Raw genomic sequence first — 24,599 nt, forward strand, 5'->3', positions numbered from 1 at the left:
AGGAGAATGTTAAGTGACATTTTTTTTTGTTTTTGCTATATTTATCTCCAGGTCATTGTTTCTTTCATAGGGTGTTCAATGATTTTTGTAATCCCACTCTGGATTAACTAAATGAGATGTTATTATATGAGAATGATAAATGGATCTCAAAATAAGAGATTGAAAAGGTGCATGGCCAATCGCTCCCTTGCTTTAGTTCTTGATAAGTGGGTATTATTCTAGATAAAGTTGAACCATCCTCTAGTTTTACATGTCTCCACATATTTGTATAATGTAAACAGAGAAGGGAATCTGGTATCCCCCAACTTTTTAATTTGAACCACAGTTGCTGGTGGGTGATTGAATGCAGTTTTAAAATCGTTACAGGGAAAAAAAATTATATTGTAATTGATTGCTTTGATCTCAGATTATGATGTCTGCTAAAATGTTTCCTTTTGAAGCCTGACCAGATAAATACATCTTTGAGCAACAGGGATGTGTAAAACTTTCTGTGAAATTTAGAGTACAGAGTTCCTCAGTGGGTCATCGAACACAAATGAAGGTGGCGTATGGTGAAAGGTTCGACGTAGATCCTATGAGGAGGGGAATTTCTCTGTTTGGATCTAGAGCCCTCACACACCCAGCAAGCTAGGTGTAATGCTTCATCATATGGGCCTGCTCCTCGTCGGGTCGGTGCTACAATAACCGTTGAGCACCCATAAAGGGGATCTTTGGAGAGATTATTTGTTCCTTGCCATATAGCTGCCGTGGGTGTAAGGGGCCTAGTATATTTAGATGTCAAAGTGAAGTGTGCAGATTAAAACAGGGGGGGATTCCTCTAAATGACTTTATTCAGGAAGGAGCCTAACCTGATTAAAAAGAATATAGGAGAGGCAAAAATCGGGCTACAATGTGTCAGAAATGCACTCTACTCCTAGGTGGTCAACATGTTTGCCACCTGATAGTCAGGAATGTTCTGTGACGATTTCTCAGGACCGTGTGTGAAGAAATATCTACAAATTAAAGGTAATGTGTGAAACTACATACCATGCAGTGGTACTACAGAGTATTATCCGCAGGTAAAAAGCCAACCTCAACTCTGTAAGAATGTGCTTCATCAGTTGCAGTAGGAAAAAGTCACTTGTGGTTGACCTACCCCACTCTGCTGCAACTGGGATGGTAAAGCTTAGCCTCTAAGTCAAGTTGGGTGATCAGGCAGTAGTTTGCTGGGTTTGCTCGGGCTCCCGCTTTATGTATAGAATTTATTTTTGAGTTCCACCAGTTTTCTAAGATTGGTCTCTCTAACTGTATTTTAATGAATAGCAGGGCCAACGTGCCAGATCATAATTATATGTCTTCCTCAAAGATTGCCTGTTGAAGGCTGTTTAGACAGGGAGCCCCTTCACAATGTCCCTTGGTTAGAGTTTTTCCAAATTGCACTGGGGGATATCACTTTTCATCTTTTGCTTGAGTCAGAGGAATTAAATACATGTCAAGTTTTGTGTGACCCATTGATGTGCAGCTGTTGAGTTTTGGAAAGAGTGGTGGCAATGTAAGAGATCCATGTTGAATTTGAAACATTGGAGTTGTTTTAGCGTTTTGTGGTGGCATGTATGGTTTATACCCACAATTTGTCTATGGCTCCCTTTTATCTTTCCATAGTTGGTTTTTGCATGCTTTCTTAAGTTCCTTTAAAGATGTCTTCCTTAATTTTTTTGCGCTCTTTTCAGCTATTTGCATTGCTTGGACAAGTTGGCTCTTGCTATTTCCTTGCTCCGATGGCCTGCTAGATTTTGTTCTTAGTTTTTTGAGAATTGCATAAGAAGCTTTTCTTGTGCAGTGTCCCAAACTTCTTGGCGTGCATCGCAAGATGCACTATAGTTTCTGTCATCTAGTGTATCTGTTTTAGGGTTTATAGTAGAGATCAAACTCACTTCTGGATGATCAAGTTCATGTTTCCAGCAGCAAGGTCTGACATTGGTGGTCATTGGTGGTCACTGAGTGTGCTATACTTGAGTGAATAATGTTTGATTAATGAGATTATTTGTTTTTAAATTTGTATGGTGCGCAGTTACCAAAGGTTTCCCGGCGCCTATGAACGCGTGAGACAAGAGATACAAGCAGAGAGTTGAAAGTACTATTGATCAAAAAGCCATGTTTTTACATCCTTGCGAAATTTAAGGTGTGCTTCTCTAGACGTAAGTTAATTGGTAGGGAATTCCAGAGGGAGGGAGCCTATTGTGTAATCGAATAACAATTGATTGTGAATTGAGATTATGATATAGTAGCTTAGTGGTATGTCTCCTATAAATCTCCCATTAACTATCCGCATGCTGAGGAACTTCAGCGATCTGGTGAATTGCTTGCTTGTTTGGTTATGCCTCCTGTGTTTTGTTGCAACCTGGAGCGGGACATTCCATAAGGTGTCGTCAAAGTCAAGTATGCCCTCATTCTCTGAGGTACATTTAATGTAGATTGAAATGTCTGGTCAATATTATGTCCGATGTGAGGCTAGATTCTTTTGTAACTTGAAATAAGGGATAGCACCATGTTTGCCATATTCGGATATATGTACGTATTTATCAGTAAGATTGGGGGTCTGGGAGATTGAATGATGAATTCATTGACATTAAACTTAGCTGTGCCTTTGAAAGCTACTTCGATATTATCAAAGTGTCGGACGATAGGAAATCATACATCCAGTTCAGGTTTGGCAGCCTGTGATCAATGTATTTACAAACTCCTGGCTGCACAACAAAGCACAGCCAAAGGGCTGCCCTTGTTGTCCCTGCCCACAAGAATCCATTGCCCATTTTCTCTTTGCATGCATAGCATATACCAAACCTAAGAGCAAATGGCTCTCTCCTGTCTGTAGGGAACTTGGTACTCAAGATTTTAGAGTGGCCCTGCGCTTACTGAAATCAGATGCAAGACCACAATTTGTGTGTACAACTGCAAAGTATGTGGGCCTTCAGAAGAAGGGTGTTGCCTGCCCCCGGCCTATCCCTGAGAGCTGTTGATCTGATTAGTTGCCCAAAGAGCACACGTACCATAAAGGTTAGTAATCCTAAAATGTTAGAAATTCTTTTCAGACCTGTTTACAAGCAATTTAAAAATGTTGGTATTGTCTTCTAGTATAAAGTTTGGTGAATGTAACCATTAGCATTTGTTCTTTAGTAAAGTTTTGTTTTTGCCAAATTTGCACATCTATGTTCCTTGTGTGAGAAGTTGGCCTGGTATATAATGCTCACTAATTCTAGTGATCACTTTGTACCATGCCAAGCAACCCTTATGATGATGGTTGTAATTCAACCTTGTAGACCAGTTATCCTAGTGGTAACGTGGACAAAGCAGTCTTAGGCTAAACTCTGAAAGGCATGTGAAGCCAGCTGTTATACCATACACAACCCCCTTGAATACCAAATGAAAGGGACACCACACAGATATATATTGAAAATATATATTGATTTATTAACTATTAAAATCCCCTGGACTCTTTATGAGCACAGAAGCACAAGCGTTAAATCACAAGACAGTTTAAAATACACAAAAGTTGCACAATATGGATGAGCCCTAGGGGCCACCTAAACCATATACTAAGAAAGTGGTATAAGAGATACCAGGAGGAAAGTGAAGAGGCCTAGGGCCTTGGGAATCGCTGGAGCTATTCGAGACTGGAGTTAACTAAGTCGGGAAAGGCCCACGGGACTCGGGTGCAGTGTTCAAAGTGCACACACTTCTCAATGCAAAGTCTATGGTGCGTAAAAAGCACAAAGTTAGAAAGTTAGGAACCTTCCGAGTGACCTACGGAGCTGAAACTTAAAACACAGGCCCTTGGGATGTGTACCAGTGCAGGAGCACCGGCGGAGCTGAGTTACCTCACCCACAGGAAGCGGGTGCACAGGGTCGAAGTTGTGTCGGGTTTCGTCACGCTGGTCGATGGTGCTTGGAGCTGAAGATACTGCAGGCGGCTCGATGAGAAGAGTTCCGGTGGATCCAAGGGTGGATCTGAAGATGTGAAGACCTGAAAGCAGAGGGGACAATGTTCAAAGTCACTAGCCAGTGACTACCGTGGAACCAGATTGGAACCAGGCGATGTCGGGTGCAAACAGGCGTTGTTGGGTAGCTTCTTTCTGCAGCCACGTGGATACCCGGGGTCGAGGACGTCCAGGAGTCGGTCACGAGCTGTCCCTTGTAGGCTTCTCGCTGTTGGCGGTGTCGGCGACCTGATCGGAGCAAACAGGCCTTGGCAAATGCAAGCCACGCAGAAGTTGAAAGATGCTGTTCACTCGGAACAGCAAGGTCAGAGCGGGTGCTCCTTTTCACAGGAGCTTGGGTAGGTCTGGAGCAACCAGACCTGCTGTTTAAATCTTCGAGTTCGTCGCCAAGATGGCCGCTGACCACGTGGCTAGTGGCCGGGATGGCGCGTCGAGTGGCACAATGCAAAAGGGCCCCACGCAGATCGTGGAGATGCTGGAGGGCTGATCTTCGGTGCAAGAGCTGCTCGGTGGTGGGGGTTCTCAATCCCCAAAGCACAACGTCGAGGATGCCTCAGAAGCTGCGCAGTCAGCTTTTCGGGTGTCTTTCAAGAGGTCCGGTCCCACGTCACTCGGTGCCTCCACGGGTCCCTTCTTCGCAGGGACTGTGGATCGGGCTCGGGGAGGTCTGGGAGTCTGGTTTTTGTCGGGCTGTGGGCTCGGTCTCCGGCAGGAGGCGGCGGCAAAGCAGACGTCGAGTTGCTGGTTGGTACCTGTGTTCACAGGGTGGCCACTCCTAGGCCACAAGGGAGATTCTCTTCAGTCTTCTGTGCAGCAGAATGTCGAAGTCCAGTCGTCTTCTTAGTTTAAAGTTGATTTCGGGATGATCTGCTGTGCAATGGCACTGCTCCCCCTCTTATTCCCAATCTGGGGGTGGATCACCTACTAGGTCCCTCCTCTGGGAGGAACCAGGAAGGGGGGCGGTTACACCCCCTTTCCTTTGTCCAGCTCCGCACCAGGACTGGGGCTGGAAGGCCCCAGAACCGGTTTGGACTGGCCTATGCACGGGGACACCTTGTGTGCCCCGGGCATGTCGGATTCTATTCAGCCCTGTCCTACCCAATACACAAAATCCTGTCTGGGGTGGTGCTCGCACCTCCCAAGGCAGGAAACCCTTTGTCCAGGCCACCATCTGCCGAGTTTCGGTCAGCAGCAGGAGGCCAGACTTGTGTCTGTGGTGGCAGCGTCCATTTTGTGAAGCTGAGGCTCTGTTTAACTTTAACCGGGGTTAAGGCTACACACATGTCGTGTCCCTCTAGAAGGGTGGAATGCTATCCCCGTCACCAGAATTGGCGAGGGGATAGTATTCCAATTCGTATGACACCTTACTCGACATGTTTTGATAAAGCCAAACCAAAGATAGCATTTAACCGCGAGGATTATAATGCACTTAAGAGTATATGGTATGGCAATATCCCGGAACAGCTTAGGGAGTTGTTCCCGACAGCTGCAGACAGGCTCAGCTCATGCTAGAGCACCATCTCACATATTTCCAAGCACTCTGCCTCCAGGATTGATGAGGCCTTCCATAGGAGTGGCTGATAGGAACATATGTGTCCAGTTTAGGGTTAGGCACAGACATACTGTATCTAAGTAAGAGGTGGTTACACCGACTTACCCCAGCTGAGTGATCAGCCAGTTGTGTCAAATATGGAGGCCAGGCCAGGGGTGGCATAATACATGCTGCAGCCCCTGGTAGGCCTTGGATACACCTATGCCCTGGGCACCTAGGGTGCACTAATACAGGGGCTCATAAGGTGAACCAGTTCCAATTCGTAATGCACCTAAAGTGCATTGGCATCAATTTAGAGAGAGAACAGCAGGCTGTGGGTCTGATTAGCAGGCCCACAGCCACATTAAGTCAGAAACCAGTGAAGCAAAAAGCAAAAATTTGGGGTGACCATAGGATAGCAGACCCTACTCTCCTACATAACCCCCCCCCAAACGCAGGGACATTAGACTAACCTTGACCAGTTGTGTCTTCATGTTCTAAGTGGAAGTACCTGGAGAGACCATCTGCGTTGCCATGGTCAGTCCCTGGGCGGTGCTCCACTGTAAAGTCCATCCCCTGTAGGGAAATGGACCACCTGAGTAGTTTGGGGTTTTCACCCTTCATCTGATTAAGCCATAGGAGGGGCTTATGGTCGGTCTGAATCTTGAAGTGAGTGCCAAATAAGTATGGTCTCAACTTCTTCAGGGCCCACACCACAGCAAAGGCCTCCCTCTCTATAGCTGACCAACGTTTCTCTCTGGGGGTCAGCCTTCTGCTAATGAAAGCAATGGGCTGGTCCTGGCCATCTACATTAAGCTGTGAAAGCACTGCTCCCACTCCCAACTCAGAAGCATCTGTTTGGACAATGAACTCTCTTGAGTAGTCAGGACTCTTCAGGATAGGTGCAGAGCACATGGCCTTCTTCAGGTCATCAAATGCCTTTTGACAGATTTCTGTCCACTGAACCTTTTTGGGCATCTTCTTGGATGTCAGATCATTAAGAGGAGTCACAATGGACCCATAGTTCTTAACAAACTTCCTGTAGTACCCAGTCAGGCCCAAGAAAGCTCTGACCTGAGTCTGGGTAGTTGGAGGGGACCAGTCCTTGATGGTCTGGATCTTACTCTCCAGTGGTTGAACTTGGCCTCCACCTACAAGGTGGCCCAGGTATACAACCTTGCTCTGCCCTATCTGGCACTTTGTTGCCTTGATAGTGAGGCCTGCCTTCTGCAGAGCCTCAAGCACTTCCTTCAGGTGGATCAGGTGATCCTCCCAGGTGGAGCTAAAGACAGCAATATCGTCCAGATAAGCTGCACAAAAGTCATCCAACCCAGTGAGGACTTGGTTCACCAACCTTTGGAAGGTGGCAGGTGCATTTTTCAAACCAAAGGGCATCACCACAAACTGATAATGCCCACTAGGGGTAGAAAATGCTGTTTTAGCTTTAGACTCCTCAGCTAACCTGATTTGCCAGTAGCCAGCTGTCAAGTCAAATGTGCTCAAATATTTGGCAGAAGCCAACTTGTCAATGAGCTCATCTGCCCTTGGAATAGGGTGTGCATCTGTCCTGGTGACAGCATTGAGTCCTCTGTAATCCACACAGAACCTCATCTCTCTCTTGCCATCTTTGGTGTGAGGTTTGGGGACCAGAACCACTGGGCTAGCCCAGGGGCTCTCTGAAGGCTCAATGACACCTAATTCCAGCATCTTTTGCACCTCAGTCTTTATACAGTCCCTGACGTGGTCAGGTTGCCTGTAAATCTTGCTCTTTACAGGAAGACTGTCACCAGTGTCCACCACATGTGTACACCAGTTAGTCTGACTGGGTGTCAAGGAGAACATATGCCTGTATGCCTGTAGAACTTGTCTGCAGTCATGTTGCTGATGTTCAGTGAGGCTGCCACCTAAGGCCACACCATCAACTGAGCCATCCTCAGGGTTCTGAGTGAGCAGGTCTGGGAGAGGGTCACTCTCTTCCTCCTGTCCCTCATCTGTAGCCATGAGCAAGCCCATGTCTGCCCTGCTGACATATGCCTTCAATCTGTTCACATGGAGCACCCTGTGGGGGCTCCTGGGAGTTCCTAGGTCCACCAAGTAGGTAACCTCTCCCTTCTTTTCCAGAATTGTATGGGGTCCAGACCATTTGTCTTGGAGTGCTGCTGGGGCCACTGGCTCCAACACCCATACCTTCTGTCCAGGCTGAAATTCAACAAGGACAGCCTTTTGGTCATGCCAAGCTTTTTGTAATTCTTGGCTAGCCTCAAGGTTTTTAGATGCCTTTTCCATGTACTCTGCCATCCTGGAGCGGAGACCAAGTACATAGTCCACTATGTCCTGTTTAGGCTTTTTGAGAGGTAACTCCCATCCTTCCTTCACTAGACACAGGGGTCCTCTTACAGGGTGCCCAAACAACAATTCAAAGGGGCTGAAGCCAACCCCCTTTTGAGGGACCTCTCTGTAAGCGAACAAAAGGCAGGGCAGAAGGATGTCCCATCTTCGCCTGAGCTTTTCAGGTAATCCTTTAATCATGCCCTTTAGGGTCTTGTTAAATCTCTCAACAAGCCCATTGCATTGTGGGTGATAAGGAGTGGTGAACTTGTAGTTTACACCACATTCCTTCCACATAGCTGTCAAATATCCAGACATGAAGTTGGCACCTCTATCTGATATTACCTCCTTAGGAAACCCCACTCTGGAGAAAACTCCAAGTAAGGCCCTGGCCACAACAGGAGCTGTTGTGGTCCTAAGGGGAATTGCCTCTGGGTACCTGGTGGCATGATCCACTACCACCAGTATGAATCTGTGCCCAGATGCTGTAGGGGGATCCATTGGACCAACAATATCAATCCCCACTCTCTCAAAGGGGACCCCCACCACAGGTAGTGGTATCAGGGGGGCCTTTGTTGTTCCACCTGCTTTACCACTGGCTTGGCAGGTTTCACAGGAGCGACAAAACTCCTTGGTGTCTTCAGACATGTGAGGCCAGTGAAAGTGAGGGACAAGCCTGTCCCAAGTCTTGTTCTGGCCTAGGTGTCCTGCTAAAGGAATATCATGGGCCAAGGTGAGTAGGAAGCCCCTAAATTGCAGAGGTATAACCAACCTCCTGGTAGCACAAGGCTTGGGGTCTCTAGCCTCTGAATAAAGGAGTCCATCGTCCCAATATACTTTATGGGCACCTTGAGCATTCCCAGCAGCCTCAGCAGCAGCCTGCTGTCTGAGGGGTTCAAGAGAAGGACAGGTTAACTGAGCCTGCCCAAGTCTGCCCTAGAAGGTCCCCCTGTCCCCAGAAACTCAACCTGATCAGGTTCAAGTTCTTCAGGGACAGTTCCTTCAGGGGTCTCAAGATCAGTTTCCTGTGAAGCCTGATCCTCACTTGTAGGCAGTTGGGAAGGCGCAGCCTTAACCCTCCTGTTCTTCTTCTTGGGAGGTACTTGGTCCATTGTTCCAGGATCCAAGACCTGAGGTTCAGAGAGGCACTTTTTGGCCTGTGACCTGGTCACAGCAAGGACATGTGATGATATCCCTAACATCTCTGCATGAGTCCTGTACTCAACTTCTGACCATAGAGAGTTCTCCAGGTCATTGCCCAACAAACATTCTACTGGGAGATCAGCACTAACCACAACTTTCTTTAGGCCAGTTACCCCTCCCCAGGAAAAGTTAACAAGTGCCACACTATGTGTAGTAGTGACATTGCTGGCATTGGTCACCAGGTAATCATCGCCTGGCATGTATTGTCCAGGGTCCACAAAGTTAGGTGTCACCATAGTGACACTGGCACATGTGTCCCTGTAAGCTTGAGCCACTTTGTTGTTAATCAAAGGTGTCTGTCTGTATTTGCCCAGGTTACTGGGACTTATGTCAGGGGTCAAATCTATGTCCCCTTCACAAACCAGAACAGCCTGTGTAAGAGTTCTGACTAGGTCAGAATCTCCTTCAGTTCCCAAAGTGATTCCCACTAAACCCTTGGCTTGAGGACCAGCACTGCTAACTGTACTAGTGGGTGCAGGTGCCTTAGGGGCTGCAGTGCTGGGGGCTCCACCCTTTTTACACTCACTTGTCCAGTGAGAGGTGTTCTTACAAGTTTTACACCAGGGTTTCTTCTGACCTTCTTTCTTCTTCTTCTTGGAAGTTTTTGGACCCACCCTCTGTCTCAGTTTGGGGCCCTGTTGAAGACTTCTGGTCTTTAGCTTTCTGCTCCCCACCCTTCTGGTCTGTTTTCTTCTGGTCACCACCCTGGTACTGGTTCTGGTTCTTTTGCTTAACTCTGGTTCTTACCCATTTATCTGCCCTCTTTCCCAATTCTTGGGGAGAGGTCAAATCTGAGTCAACCAAATGTTGATGCAACTGCTGGTTCTGACAATTATTTAAAATTTGTTCTCTCATCAGCAAATTGTACAATCCTTCATAGTCTGTAACCTTGCTTCCCAGCAACCATCCCTCCAGAGCCTTAGTGGCACACTCAACAAATTCAGACCAGTCCTGAGTCTGTGTCTTCTGGGTATCTCTGAACATTAACCTGTACTGTTCAGTGGTTAAGCCTAACCCATCAATCAGAGCACTCTTCAGGACCAGGTAGTTTCTAGAATCCCCATCACTAACTGTGAGGAGTCTGTCTCGGCCTCTACCTTCAAAGGAGAGCCACAAGATTGCTGCCCACTGCTCCTGAGGGATCTGCTGTACTCTGCAGGCTCTCTCCATTGCAGTAATCCATTTATGGATATCATCCCCAGCTTTGTAGGGGGGCACAATCTTACTCAGGTTTCTATTATCAAAAGACCTGTCTTTATCCTTGTGGATATTGCTGCCACCAGTGGGTTCTATTACCCCACTCTCTCTAGGCTGTCTTGCTCTAGCAAGTTTCTCCTTAGCCAGGGCAACCTCTAACTCTTGCCTCTGGATCCTAAGCTCAGCCTCTCTCATCTTGGCCTCATGTTCCCTTCTCTGAGGGCTAGTCATCTCCTTTCTGGAGTGACCATGAGAGCCTCTAGAGACATGGGAGGTATTGGATTCACCTGAGTGATGCCTCCTCCTCCTATGCCCCTGGTTAAGTCCACCTGAGGGTCTGAATGGGTTGTTACCTGATTCATTCCCAAGTTGACTTAAGTTAGCCTGGTTCAGTCTACTGACCAGCACCTGACTATCTCTGTCATCATCTGACTCACTGCTTTCCACCTCCTCCTCCTCCTCTTCTTCCTCTACATCTACCTGAGGAGCTCCAGTGGTGGAGGCTTCCTCATCTACTAGGATGATAGGGGCAGGGGTGTCTACAGTGTCATCCTCTGAAGGATGGCCTCCTTCAGCATCCCCTGTGGGGTTTGCTTTAGAGGTCTTTAGAGCCTCAGACTGATCCAAGAGCTCTCTTAGGTGGTCTGTAGTAGGGGATGGCCCTGTCTTCAGACCCCTTAAGACACAAAGCTGTCTTAATTCCTTAAAGGGAAAAATAGCAAACTGGGATGGTGCCCTTGGAGGGTCACTCTCAACAGGAGTAAGTCCACTGGACCCCTCTGTTCCAGACATTGCTCTAGTGTGGGTGGATGTGTTGCAATCTACCTACACTGGTGTTTACCTACTAAACCTATCTAGTAGTTGTAGCTAGGGTGTGCTACTCCCTTTGCTCTACAACAACTAAGTTCAGTAGAACTTATGTATACTAGTCTTGTTTTATATGTACCTAGCAGGTACCTGTGTGATCTTTCAAATGATAATCTCAAAGATTGTAATGGTAAAACAACAGCAAGCTCAGATCCCAATCCGCTGCTCACCAATGTGAGAAGTTGGCCTGGTATATAATGCTCACTAATTCTAGTGATCACTTTGTACCATGCCAAGCAACCCTTATGATGATGGTTGTAATTCAACCTTGTAGACCAGTTATCCTAGTGGTAACGTGGACAAAGCAGTCTTAGGCTAAACTCTGAAAGGCATGTGAAGCCAGCTGTTATACCATACACAACCCCCTTGAATACCAAATGAAAGGGACACCACACAGATATATATTGAAAATATATATTGATTTATTAACTATTAAAATCCCCTGGACTCTTTATGAGCACAGAAGCACAAGCGTTAAATCACAAGACAGTTTAAAATACACAAAAGTTGCACAATATGTATGAGCCCTAGGGGCCACCTAAACCATATACTAAGAAAGTGGTATAAGAGATACCAGGAGGAAAGTGAAGAGGCCTAGGGCCTTGGGAATCGCTGGAGCTATTCGAGACTGGAGTTAACTAAGTCGGGAAAGGCCCACGGGACTCGGGTGCAGTGTTCAAAGTGCACGCACTTCTCAATGCAAAGTCTATGGTGCGTAAAAAGCACAAAGTTAGAAAGTTAGGAACCTTCCGAGTGACCTACGGAGCTGAAACTTAAAACACAGGCCCTTGGGATGTGTACCAGTGCAGGAGCACCGGCGGAGCTGAGTTACCTCACCCACGGGAAGCGGGTGCACAGGGTCGAAGTTGTGTCGGGTTTCGTCACGCTGGTCGATGGTGCTTGGAGCTGAAGATGCTGCAGGCGGCTCGATGAGAAGAGTTCCGGTGGATCCAAGGGTGGATCTGAAGATGTGAAGACCTGAAAGCAGAGGGGACAATGTTCAAAGTCACTAGCCAGTGACTACCGTGGAACCAGATTGGAACCAGGCGATGTCGGGTGCAAACTGGCGTTGTTGGGTAGCTTCTTTCTGCAGCCACGTGGATACCCGGGGTCGAGGACGTCCAGGAGTCGGTCACGAGCTGTCCCACGTAGGCTTCTCGCTGTTGGCAGTGTCGGCGACCTGATCGGAGTAAACAGGCCTTGGCAAATGCAAGCCACGCAGAAGTTGAAAGATGCTGTTCACTCGGACCAGCAAGGTCAGAGCGGGTGCTCCTTTTCACAGGAGCTTGGGTAGGTCTGAAGCAACCAGACCTGCTGTTTAAATCTTCGGGTTCGTCGCCAAGATGGCCGCTGACCACGTGGCTAGTGGCCGGGATGGCGCGTCGAGTGGCACAATGCAAAAGGGCCCCACGCAGATCGTGGAGATGCTGGAGGGCTGATCTTCGGTGCAAGGGCTGCTCGGTGGTGGGGGCTCTCAATCCCCAAAGCACAACGTCGAGGATGCCTCAGAAGCTGCGCAGTCAGCTTTTCGGGTGTCTTTCAAGAGGTCCAGTCCCACGTCACTCGGTGCCTCCATGGGTCCCTTCTTCGCAGGGACTGTGGATCGGGCTCGGAGAGGTCTGGGAGTCTGGTTCTTGTCGGGCTCTGGGCTCGGTCTCCGGCGGGAGGCGGCGGCAAAGCAGACGTCGAGTTGCTGGTTGGTACCTGTGTTCACAGGGTGGCCACTCCTAGGCCACAAGGGAGATTCTCTTCAGTCTTCTGTGCAGCAGAATGTCGAAGTCCAGTCGTCTTCTTAGTTTAAAGTTGATTTCGGGATGATCTGCTGTGCAATGGCACTGCTCCCCCTCTTATTCCCAATCTGGGGGTGGATCACCTACTAGGTCCCTCCTCTGGGAGGAACCAGGAAGGGGGGCGGTTACACCCCCTTTCCTTTGTCCAGCTCCGCGCCAGGACTGGGGCTGGAAGGCCCCAGAACCGGTTTGGACTGGCCTATGCACGGGGACACCTTGTGTGCCCCGGGCATGTCGGATTCTATTCAGCCCTGTCCTACCCAATACACAAAATCCTGTCTGGGGTGGTGCTCGCACCTCCCAAGGCAGGAAACCCTTTGTCCAGGCCACCATCTGCCGAGTTTCGGTCAGCAGCAGGAGGCCAGACTTGTGTCTGTGGTGGCAGCGTCCATTTTGTGAAGCTGAGGCTCTGTTTAACTTTAACCGGGGTTAAGGCTACACACATGTCGTGTCCCTCTAGAAGGGTGGAATGCTATCCCCGTCGCCAGAATTGGCGAGGGGATAGTATTCCAATTCGTATGACACCTTACTCGACATGTTTTGATAAAGCCAAACCAAAGATAGCATTTAACCGCGAGGATTATAATGCACTTAAGAGTATATGGTATGGCAATATCCCGGAACAGCTTAGGGAGTTGTTCCCGACAGCTGCAGACAGGCTCAGCTCATGCTAGAGCACCATCTCACATATTTCCAAGCACTCTGCCTCCAGGATTGATGAGGCCTTCCATAGGAGTGGCTGATAGGAACATATGTGTCCAGTTTAGGGTTAGGCACAGACATACTGTACCTAAGTAAGAGGTGGTTACACCGACTTACCCCAGCTGAGTGATCAGCCAGTTGTGTCAAATATGGAGGCCAGGCCAGGGGTGGCATAATACATGCTGCAGCCCCTGGTAGGCCTTGGATACACCTATGCCCTGGGCACCTAGGGTGCACTTATACAGGGGCTCATAAGGTGAACCAGTTCCAATTCGTAATGCACCTAGAGTGCATTGGCATCAATTTAGAGAGAGAACAGCAGGCTGTGGGTCTGATTAGCAGGCCCACAGCCACATTAAGTCAGAAACCAGTGAAGCAAAAAGCAAAAATTTGGGGTGACCATAGGATAGCAGACCCTACTCTCCTACACCTTGTAGGTAAGAACCTGTGATGAATCAATGACCTGTTTGACTGATGAATGTAATCATTAGTATCCAAGGCATCTGTATTTCAGAAACAGGACTTTGCCAAGTATTCACATCAACTTTTTGTTTGCACTTTAGTAACAGGACTTTTCAAAAATTGCAGTTCAATCTTCTTTGTTGGTTGAAACCTGACACAAAAATTATAACTCCTATTACTGGTGAATGTATTTGCTATCATCCAACATATTTCCATTTTAGAAACTGGACTCTTCTTAGCTTGCACATTAATCTTCCCTGTTGGCTTGAACCTGCGACGAAAATGAGGACACACATAGTACCTGTAGTTTTTAAATCCATGCTTTTTAACGTGTGTTAGTTCAACTTTTAAAGGTATTACCACATTTAAACTGCATTGTTTTAACAATCGATGTGCACTGTTTGATTTAAATTGACCTGTATGAAACCTATTTCTCAAATCTTTGTTTCTTTTATGTATTTTACTGAAATAAAGAGTTTGATGATGTTATGGGGTAAATGTTCAGTGTTGAGGTTTAACAAGACTGTTATGTAAACTGCAAGGCCTCCTTTCAGTCTCCCCTGAGTCTTCCATTAAGAGGCTGGGATTTGGTATGACAGAAAACCTTGTAACTCTAGACTGTTACCAAGTTTCTTGTAAAAGTGATGAAGTCCTGTTTTTACCAGGATTGGGGGTGGGTAGGCTATCTTGTAGCACCTGTCCAGCTCCTGCTACGTTCCATGACAGTATTTTCAGAGCTTCTTGTTCTGCTGCCTGTGTCTGTCATAAGCATGGCTGTGCATTCAAGACCAAGGGTAGCTCGTCCCATCTGGGTAGCATTTTGCTGATTGCAGGTGCATTTAAGGGGTTATTTTCTGTGGCGAGAAGTGAGGAGCTTCAGGCACCTTTCAATTTTTATTTTGCTGCTTTAGGTCATTCACTTCGCCATAGAGAGACTCTTGCACCCTTTCATAAACACATTCAAAAACCTACACAGATAGTATGACACCAATTCTTAAACATACAGAGACTTTCACACCCCCTCACATACTCATACAAAGCTTCTCACATCAGGTCACATACCCATTTAGACACCTGTATACCTATTCACATACATATACAGAGACTATGACACCCTGTCACATACCTATACAAGTACAATGTCACGTCCTCTCAAATACCCATACAGGCACCCTTATACCCATTACATACTATCATGCATATAGAGACTGTTATAACCATTCATATAGTTGTTCAGATGCTGTGAGAAATTGGCCTGGCATATGCTGTCCACTATTCTAGTGGCACCTTGCACCAGTCCAAACGACCCCTTATTGATGGTAGGTTAAAGACAACCTTTACAGAAAGCTATCCTGTGGTAGTTGTGAAGAGCAGCCTTCAGGGTAAGTCTTGGAGGAATGTAAAGCAGCTTGTTTTACTAGTCTTTAATCTCTTGAATGACCAAATGAAAGGAGAACCACACCAGGTATATATATCACATATATGTATGTATTCTAAACACATCCCTCAAGTCTCTTTATGAGGCTAGAGACAAAAATACATAAGGAAAACTAAATATCACACAGTAAATTAGCACAATATACATTGAGCCCCAGGGGCTTACCAAACCATATATTAAGAAAGTGGTATAAGAACCATGACTTGCATAGACACAAGGCCTAGAGCCTTTAGAACTGCTGGGGGCACCAGGGACCACCCAAGGTAGTGACACAGGGGACCCACGGGGGATGTGTGCAGTGTGTGAACACAGCTACGAATCACCATTAATAGCTAAGGGGAAAGTCGCAGTTGGATTTTAAAAGATAAAGTACACTTAGAGGAGAACTTTGAACAAACCCTTTTAGACTTAAGGGGTCCTAGGGCCAACACCCATGGGAGCACCAGACTACTCGAGTTACCTCACCCAGGGAAGCCGGATGCATAGGTGTCTTTTGGTGTTGTGTTTCATCATAGTTTTCAATGGTGATGTTATGTTATGTTATGTTAATTAATTTATAGAGCGCGTCTGTTACCCGTGGGTGTCCTGGCGCTATCTGCTATCCTGAGGAAAAAAAGGTAAGTAGCGCGGTCTGCGGATGGTTCTAGAACAACCAGCTTTTAAGCATTTTTCTGAATGGGAGCAACTCCTTACAACTCCTCAGATAATAGGGGAGCTGATTTCACAGTTTTGCTGCGCCCACCACAAAGCTTTTACCGCCCCAACGGGCTGTTTTTGCTAATGGTACTCTTACTAATTTTGGAACCGATGAGCGCAACATTCTTGTTGGTAGATACCATTGAAGTTGATCCTGTAGGTAGCGTGGTCCCTGATTCTCGAGTGATTTGAAGACAAGGCACATGGATTTGAAATGTGCTCGTTGTCTAACAGGCAACCAGTGTACTTTGCGGATTTCACTAGAAATGGGGGAGAATTTGGGTATGACTGAAATCAGCCTAGCAGCTGTGTTCTGCAGCATTTGTAGCCTATGCAACAGCCTCTCTTGTATGTTTATATAGAGGCTGTTGCAATAGACAAGTCTTGACATCACCAGTGCTGTAACCACAGTCTGTCGACTCTCCTTAGGCTGGAAAGGGAGGATTTTCTTAGTGGTTCTGATAGTGAACATTGTGAATATCACCACAGCGTTAACCTGTTTTCTCATATCTAGTCTGTCATCCAGATGCACTCGCAGATTTTTCACTTGTTTGGAGGGGAAAGGCAGAGGTCCCAAAGAGTCCGGCCAGCTAACTGCCCCTTCTAGTCCTGGAAGGGGGGATACAACTATCTGCGTATCATCCGCATAGCAGGTAAGATGGAATCCAAAAGATCTTATCAATGGAGCTAGGGACAATACGTACACGTTAAATAGGGTAGGACTTAATGATGATCCCTGAGGGACCTCACAGGGAAGTTGAAAAGGGGCAAAGCTAAATTCTCAAAGTGCTACTATCTGCCTTCGATCAGAAAGGAAGGACCTTATGAGCTTTCAGGTAGAGTTCTTTACTCGGCAGGCTGACAAACGGTCCATCAGAAGATCATGATGGACCGTGTCAAAAGCTGCGGAGAGATCCAGTATGATCATTGCAGCTTTACCCCTCTGATCCAGAGTTTTCCTAATCTCGTCGGTAAATTTTAAGAGGACAGTTTCCGTACTGTGACCCTCCCGGAAGCCATATTGTGTACAGTCAAGCACCTCAGCGTCATGTAGGTAACTGCTCAGATGTGTGTTAATCCATTTTTCGAACATTTTAGCTGGGAAAGGTAGGCGAGAGATAGGTCTACAGTTGCAAACATCTGTTGAATCCAGATTAGTTTTTTTGACAACGGGATCAAGGAGGCCGTCTTCTAATACACTGGAAAGCTGCCCACCCCCAGTACCATATTAAAAAGGGGAGTTAGAGCCATAGTAAAAATTTGAGGAATCAATTTGGCTATTTTAATAGGGCAGGGATCATAGCGGGAGCCTGATTTCAGATTTTGCAGAAGTGTAGCAGTGTCAGTGTTGGCTAGCAGAGGGAATTCACCAAAGACATACTGCGTTTCTGGGGCCATATTATATCCATCCCTGGTTCATGAGGGGGACCAATATTGGCATTATTAAAGGATGAGAAGATTTCCTCGACTTTATCTAAAAAGTGCTTGGCGATTTTGTCACAGAGTTCCTGGCTCTCTGCCACTTGTGACGTATGAGGGTAGGCCAATTTACAGACAATCTTAAAAAGTTATTTGGCTGAGTTTTCCGCTAGTTCAATTTGGCTCGCAAAGTACTCTTGCTTAGTTATGAGCAACAGTTGCTTGTATGCCCGTATACTTTCTTTATGTTTTATTTTGTCCTCTGCCTTATAGCCCTTCCTCCATTCCCACTCAGAGTGCTTACAAATGCATTTCTGAGCTTTTAGATTGGGGGTATACCATGGGGCAGAAGGATAGATTTAGGGTAGAAGCGCTTTTTTGGGGCAAGCTTGTCGCTAGCTTCAATCACCCAGTCATTAAATCTGGTGATAGCTGTGTCAACCTCACCAACCAGAGAGGGCAAGGTGAATTCCAGGAAGTGTTGTCGTGTTCTAATCTAGGACCCCGATCAATACTGTGACCTTACGCCCCAATACGGCTATAATCCATTCATACCCCTATAATGGCATAAACGATCAGAGCCATATTTCAGAAACTCGTCTCTGCAGCTCATTAAAGTAAATGACACAGCAGAAGCCACTATCTAAGATTCCTAGATTACACTCCGAGTTCTTCAACAAGATAAAACCCAGCAACCTGGGAAAGCCCCGCTTGCTATGTTTTGATTAGTAATAAGAACTCTAATGAGCACTGAAAGGACGATCACTTCCTAGTGACATCTTTATTGACGTCTTATGTCCAAAAACGTACGTCAAACAAGGCACCTTTCAGGTATAAATATTACCAACGTTGCCTTAAGCAAGCGCGATGCCGATAATGATGGTGTGGTGAATAAAGGAGCAGAACAGCTGTCCCTTGCGAAGCCCAGCAGATGCAAGCAGCCCATGGATGCTGCCCCTCCTCCTCCTTGACGCGCTGAGAGAGACGCTGTCTTTTCTCCTGCCGAGAAAATCCAGCTCCGGTGTTTCCAGCCTACTCTTGCGAGTGACTGGATATCGTGCCCTGAAAGGAGATACAAGACCTTCAACAATCTATTCCAGAGGTATGGTGTTGATTAAACCCTTAGAGAGAATTCTTGAAGCAAACCGTGGCAAAACCAAATTAACTTAAACTGCTACTGACTTACTCCCTCCCAAGTATTAGGCTGAGGTCAGGTACACTGGGGTAGGCGTAGTTAAAAGCACCAGTTGAATACGTTAGCTAAATGTATATATGAATGTATATATTTTATTCATTGTAACCATTGTATGGCTAAGAAACCATATCAATGCTTTTATAGTATTATTTCGCAATCCTCCTTTTACTGTATGCACTTTTTATAATAACGAGTCTTGCAATTGTGGCAATTCATTTCTCTTGCATGAGAAGAAAGACTGTTCAATAAATAATACCTTTTTATGGAAAACGCCCGTCTCTCTATTCTCTGCATCTTGGTGAAAGTAATCTGCACAACTGACTGAGTAAAATAACTGTCTATTGTTTCACACGACTCTAGAGATTGACTCTTATTCTAAGTAGCAAAGTTGTCATGTTTATGCGGTTGTTGGAAAACTGAATCCCTTCTTGTCTGAGCCATGGAAGCTGATAACTTCCTATTCAGTCAAGAAAGTTTCCAGTGACCTCTGAGCTAGTTGGTAACAAACCCAATTAAGTTTAGCATAGTCAGTAGAAACCTGGAAGACCGCACTTCTACGTCTAAACTGCTGTTTATGTTATTCCAATGCGCAGGGCCTATCGGGAACATAGGAACTACACTACAGTCTGACAATTCTTTGGCTTCAATCTAGTTCCAGGAGCATGTGTAACTAGGCTTTGTTGTCGCTTTCACATGGTTCTGACTATCTACAACGGCTATCTTAAATAGAACGGCAGAGTGGTCCGACCACACTAACGGGTACACCTCCGTCACAGATAGCTGTGGATAATTTGAAAAAATTCCATCCAGCGTATGTCCTGCTGTGTGGGTGGCCCCTTTAGCTATTTGTAGGAGGTCAAGTCCATTCATAAAGTCCAATAACTTCTGTGTATCTAAATCTACAGGGTCTTCTAGATGGAAGTTAAAGTCGCCCATTATGGAGAAGGATCTATCACTTATCAATCAATCAATCAAAAACATTTATATAGCGCACTACTCACCCGGGGGGTCTCAAGGCGCTTGGGGGAGGGGGGTCCGCTACTGCTCGAACAGCCAGGTCTTGAGCTGCTTCCTGAAGGGGAGGTGGTCTTGGGTCAGGCGGAGGTGGGTCGGGAGGGAGTTCCAGGTCTTGGCGGCCAGGTTTTAGAAGAATCTTCCTCCTGTGGTGGCTCTTCGGATGCGGGGGACAGTGGCGAGGGCGTGGCTGGTCGATCGAAGCTGGCGAGTGGGAGTGTAGAAGTTGAGGCGGCAGTTGAGGTATCTTGGGCCTTGGTTGTGTAGGGCTTTGTGTGCGTGGGTGAGGAGACGGAAGGTGATTCTCTTGTTGACCGGGAGCCAGTGCAGGTCTCTCAGGTGTTTGGAGATGTGGCTGTGTCGGGGGATGTCGAGGATGAGTCTTACTGAGGCGTTCTGGATCCGCTGGAGTCTCTTCTGGAGCTTGGCGGTGGTTCCGGCGTAGAGGGCATTGCCGTAGTCCAATCGGCTGGTGACGAGGGCCTGGGTGACCGTCTTCCTGGTCTCAGTGGGGATCCACCGGAAGATCTTACGTAGCATGCGTAGGATGTTGAAGCAAGACGAGGAGACGGCGTTGACTTGTCTGGTCATGGAGAGGGAGGAGTCCAGGATAAAACCCAGGTTACGTGCGTGGTCTGTTAGTTTGGGTGCGCTGTCAAGAGTGGGGGGCCACCAGGAGTTGTCCCAGGCGGAGGGCGAGGAGCCCAGGATGAAAACTTCCGTCTTGTCTGAGTTCAGTTTCAGGAGGCTGTTCATCATCCACTCGGCTACGTCTTTCATCCCTTCGTGTAGGTTGGTTCTGGTGGTGGCGGGGTTGTGAGGGAGAGGATCAGCTGGGTGTCGTCAGCGTAGCAGATGATGTTGAGGTTACGTTAGCGCGCGATGGCCGCAAGGGGGCTCATGTAGACATTGAAGAGGGTGGGGCTGAGCGAGGAGCCTTGAGGAACACCGCAGATGACTTTGGTGGCTTCTGATCTGAGCGGGGGTAGGCAGACTCTCTGTTTCCTTCCGGCGAGGAAGGAGATGATCCCTTCTAGTGCCTTCTCCTGGATTCCGACGTTGCTGAGGCGCTGCACTAGGGTGCGGTGGCAGACAGTGTCGAACGCCGCGGAGAGGTCCAGGAGGATGAGGGCCGCTGCTTCCCCGTTGTCCAGCAGGGCTCAGATGTTGTCCGTGGCTGCGATGAGGGCGGTCTCGCTGCTGTGGTTGGCCCGGAAGCCAGACTGCGAGAGGTCGAGGGATCCGTTCGTCTCGAGGAATGCGGCCAGCTGCTTGTTGACGGTCTTCTCGATGACTTTGGCCGGGAACGGGAGGAGCAAGATGGGACGGTAGTTTTTGAGTTCGGTGGGGTCCGCTGATGGTTTCTTCAGTAGAGCGCTGAGTTCGGCGTGCTTCTAGCTCTCTGGGAAAGTGGCGGTGTCAAAGGAGGTGTTGATGATGTCCCGCAGATGGGATGCGATGACAGCGTCGGCTTTGTTGAAGACGTGGTGAGGGCAGGGGTGGGTTGGAGATCCGGAGTGGATGGAGTTCATCGTACGGATGGTGTCTTCGGTGGTGCTCGGGGTCCAGGCGCGGACGGTGGTGGTGGGGGCATTGGTGCGGTCATGGGGTGCGTCGGTTGTGTGATGAAGCTGTTGTGTATGTCTGCGATCTTGTTGTGGAAGTAGGAGGCGAGGTAGTTGCAGAGGTCTTGAGATGGGGTGATGTTGTTGATTCCGGCGTTGGGGTTGGAGAGCTCTTTGACGATGTTGAAGAGTTCCTTGCTGTTGTGTGCGTTGTTGTCCAGTCGTGCTTTGAATGCAGATTTCTTGGTGGCGTGGATCAGTTGGTGGTGTTTTCGGGTGGCAAGCTTGAGGGTGGTCATGTTGTCTGGTGTCGGGTCTTTGCGCCATGCTTTCTCGAGGGCTCGGCAGTTCTTCTAGGAGCTCTTGAGTTCGTCGGTGAACCAGGATGCTTTCTTGCTGCCGGGTCTGCTGGGAGGGGTCCTCATTGGGGCGAGGTCGTCTGCGCAGTTGCTGATCCACTTCGTGAGGTTGTTGGTGGCCTGGCTAGGGTTTGCTGAGCTGGTGGGTGGGTGCTGGCTCAGGGATGCGGCGAGCTGGTTGGCTGTGATCTTGTTCCAGCTTCTGCGTGCAACCTGTAGCTGGTGGTGGTGGATTGTGGTTCTTCTGATGCTGAAGTGGACGCAGCTGTGGTCCGTCCAGTGGAGTTCGGTGGCGTGGCTGAAGACGATGTCCTTGCTGGATGAGAAGATGGCGTCGAGTGTGTGTCCAGCGTAGTGGGTGGGGGTGGTCACCAGTTGCTTGAGACCGAGGTTGGCGAGGTTGTCCAGCAGGGTGGTGGTGTTGCGGTCGTTGTTGTTCTCCAGGTGGAAGTTGAGGTCCCCGAGGAGGATGTAGTCAGCGGAGGGGAGGGCGTGCGGGCTGATGAAGTTGACGATGTCTTTGCTGAATTGTATGCGAGGTCCCAGGAGTCTGTAGATGAGGGTCCCTCTGAGGGTGGTCTTGGGGTCGGTGTGGATCTGGAAGTGCAGGTGTTCAGCGGTTGTGAGGGTGTCGTCGGTGTTGGTCGTGATGCGGATGGTGTTCCTGTGGATGATGGCGATGCCTCCTCCCGTTTAGTTGGCGCGGTCCCTCCGGGAGATCTTGTATCCGTCCGGGATGGCGATGGTGATGTCAGGTGCTGAGGAGGCGTTCATCCAGGTTTCCATGAGGAAGGCAACATCTGGAGATGTGGTGTCGAGGAGGTTCCAGATTTCGATGGCGTGTCTGTGGACGGAGCAGGTGTTGATGAGGATGCACTTCAGGTGGTTGCTGCTGGTGTTCGGCTTGTTGGGTGCTGGTGTAGTGCAGGTCCGGTTGCAGGTGAACTTGCAGGAGTGGCAGCTGAAGTGTCCGTGGGTGCGTCTCGGAGTGGCTCGGTAGCATCCGGGGATTCGGCCGGTGTCGAGTGCGTTGAGTTCGGTGGTGTCGTAGGTCTGGCGGATGGGCTGGTGTCTGCGGGGGCCAGGGGTCCTGGCGCTGGGCGCGGTCCGGGCGCGTCAATGCTGCGCGTTTGCCACTCTGCCATAAGTGAAGAGTGGGGGGGCGGAGCGAGGGAGAAGCAGCTGGGAGGCGGGAGCGGGGCGGCGAATGGGAAGGGCGGCCCAGGGAAGGGGGTGGGGCCGCAGGGGGCAGCGGAGGGGAGCGGGGAGGGGCGGGAAAACGCGGCAGGGGATGAGCACAACAGGGGCAACAGGGGACAAAGGCGACAAACAAATAATACTATAAGCCACAGGGAGGGGATACAATCACAGAGAAACAAAATAAAATACAAGCAGAATCAGCGCACAAATTGGAACGATAAACAGGAGGATTACAGTGCAAGGCAGCGCAAGCAGCAGCGGTCGGGGGCCAGGAGCACAGCTGCAGGCAGCGGCGGCCCTCGGCGGGAACCAGGGGCGCAGCTGCGGGCAGCGGCGGCACTCGGGGGCAGCCTGGGCTCACACAGGAGGAGCTAACGCGGTGCGTGGGGTGACCGGCCCAGAGGGTCTCACCACTGCGCCCCCTCTGTCCTATATGGTCCAGTGGGAGGGAGGAGCAGCTGGGAGGCGGGAGCGGGGCGGCGAATGGGAAGGGCGGCCGAGGGAAGGGGCGGGGCCGCAGGGGGGCAGTGGCAGGGAGCGGGAGGGGCGGGAAAACGCGGCAGGGGCTGAGCACAACAGGGGCAACAGGGGATAAAGGCGACAAACAAATAATACTATAAGCCACAGGGAGGGGATACAATCACAGAGAAACAAAATAAAATACAAGCAGAATCAGCGCACAAATCGGAACGACAAACAGGAGGATTACAGTGCAAGGCAGCACAAGCAGCAGCAGTCGGGGGCCATGAGCACAGCTGCAGGCAGCGGCGGCCCTCGGCGGGAACCAGGGGCACAGCTGTGGGCAGAGGTGGCACTCGGGGGCAGCCTGGGCTCACACAGAAGGAGCGAGCGCGGTGCGTGGGGTGACCGGCCCGGAGGGTCAGAGGTCACTGCTCACCACCGCGCCCCCTCTGTCCTATATGGTCCAGTGGGAGGGAGGAGCAGCTGGGAGGCAGGAGCAGGGCGACGAATGGGAAGGGCGGCCGAGGGAAGGGGCGGGGCCGTAGGGGGGCAGCGGCGGGGAGCGGGGAGGGGCAGGAAAACGCGGTAGGGGCTGAGCACAACAGGGGCAACAGGGGACAAAGGCGACAAACAAATAATACTATAAGCCACAGGGAGGGGATACAATCACAGAGAAACAAAATAAAATACAAGCAGAATCAGCGCACAAATCGGAACGATAAACAGGAGGATTACAGTGCAAGGCAGCACAAGCAGCAGCGGTCGTGGGCCAGGAGCACAGCTGCAGGCAGCGGCAGCCCTCGGCGGGAACCAGGGGCACAGCTGCGGGCAGCGGCGGCACTCGGGGGCATCCTGGGCTCACACAGGAGGAGCGAGCGCGGTGCGTGGGGTGACCGGCCCGGAGGTCACTTATGCCTTACTCCATCAGATTGCCCACTATGTCAATGAAGGATTTCCGCAACCCTGGTGGCCTATATAACAGAATTCCTCTAAAATTCTCCTTATGTGGGTGGAAGAGGGAGAAACTCAGGGCTTCACATCCCCCATTGGTAATGGTTTTAAACATAGCTTTGATGGTGTCATGGTAGATCACTGCCAGCCCCCCTCCTTTCTTGCCCTGCCTATTGACCGTATGACATAGGAAACCAGGTGGTGATGCCTCTACTATGTCTTGTCCAGAGGCTTCGTCCATCC

At 49.0% G+C, this 24,599-nt stretch overlaps 1 protein-coding gene across 1 annotated transcript in view; it reads right to left on the reverse strand.

Moving 5' to 3' along the window:
• The window catches only part of LOC147718286 (indolethylamine N-methyltransferase-like), a 101,713-nt gene that overhangs the window by 5,805 nt on the left and 71,309 nt on the right, over positions 1-24,599 (reverse strand). The window lies entirely within an intron of this gene.

This window comes from Lissotriton vulgaris, chromosome 4_1 (assembly GCF_964263255.1).
Source record: "Lissotriton vulgaris chromosome 4_1, aLisVul1.2, whole genome shotgun sequence".
NCBI classification, from domain to species: domain Eukaryota; kingdom Metazoa; phylum Chordata; class Amphibia; order Caudata; family Salamandridae; genus Lissotriton; species Lissotriton vulgaris.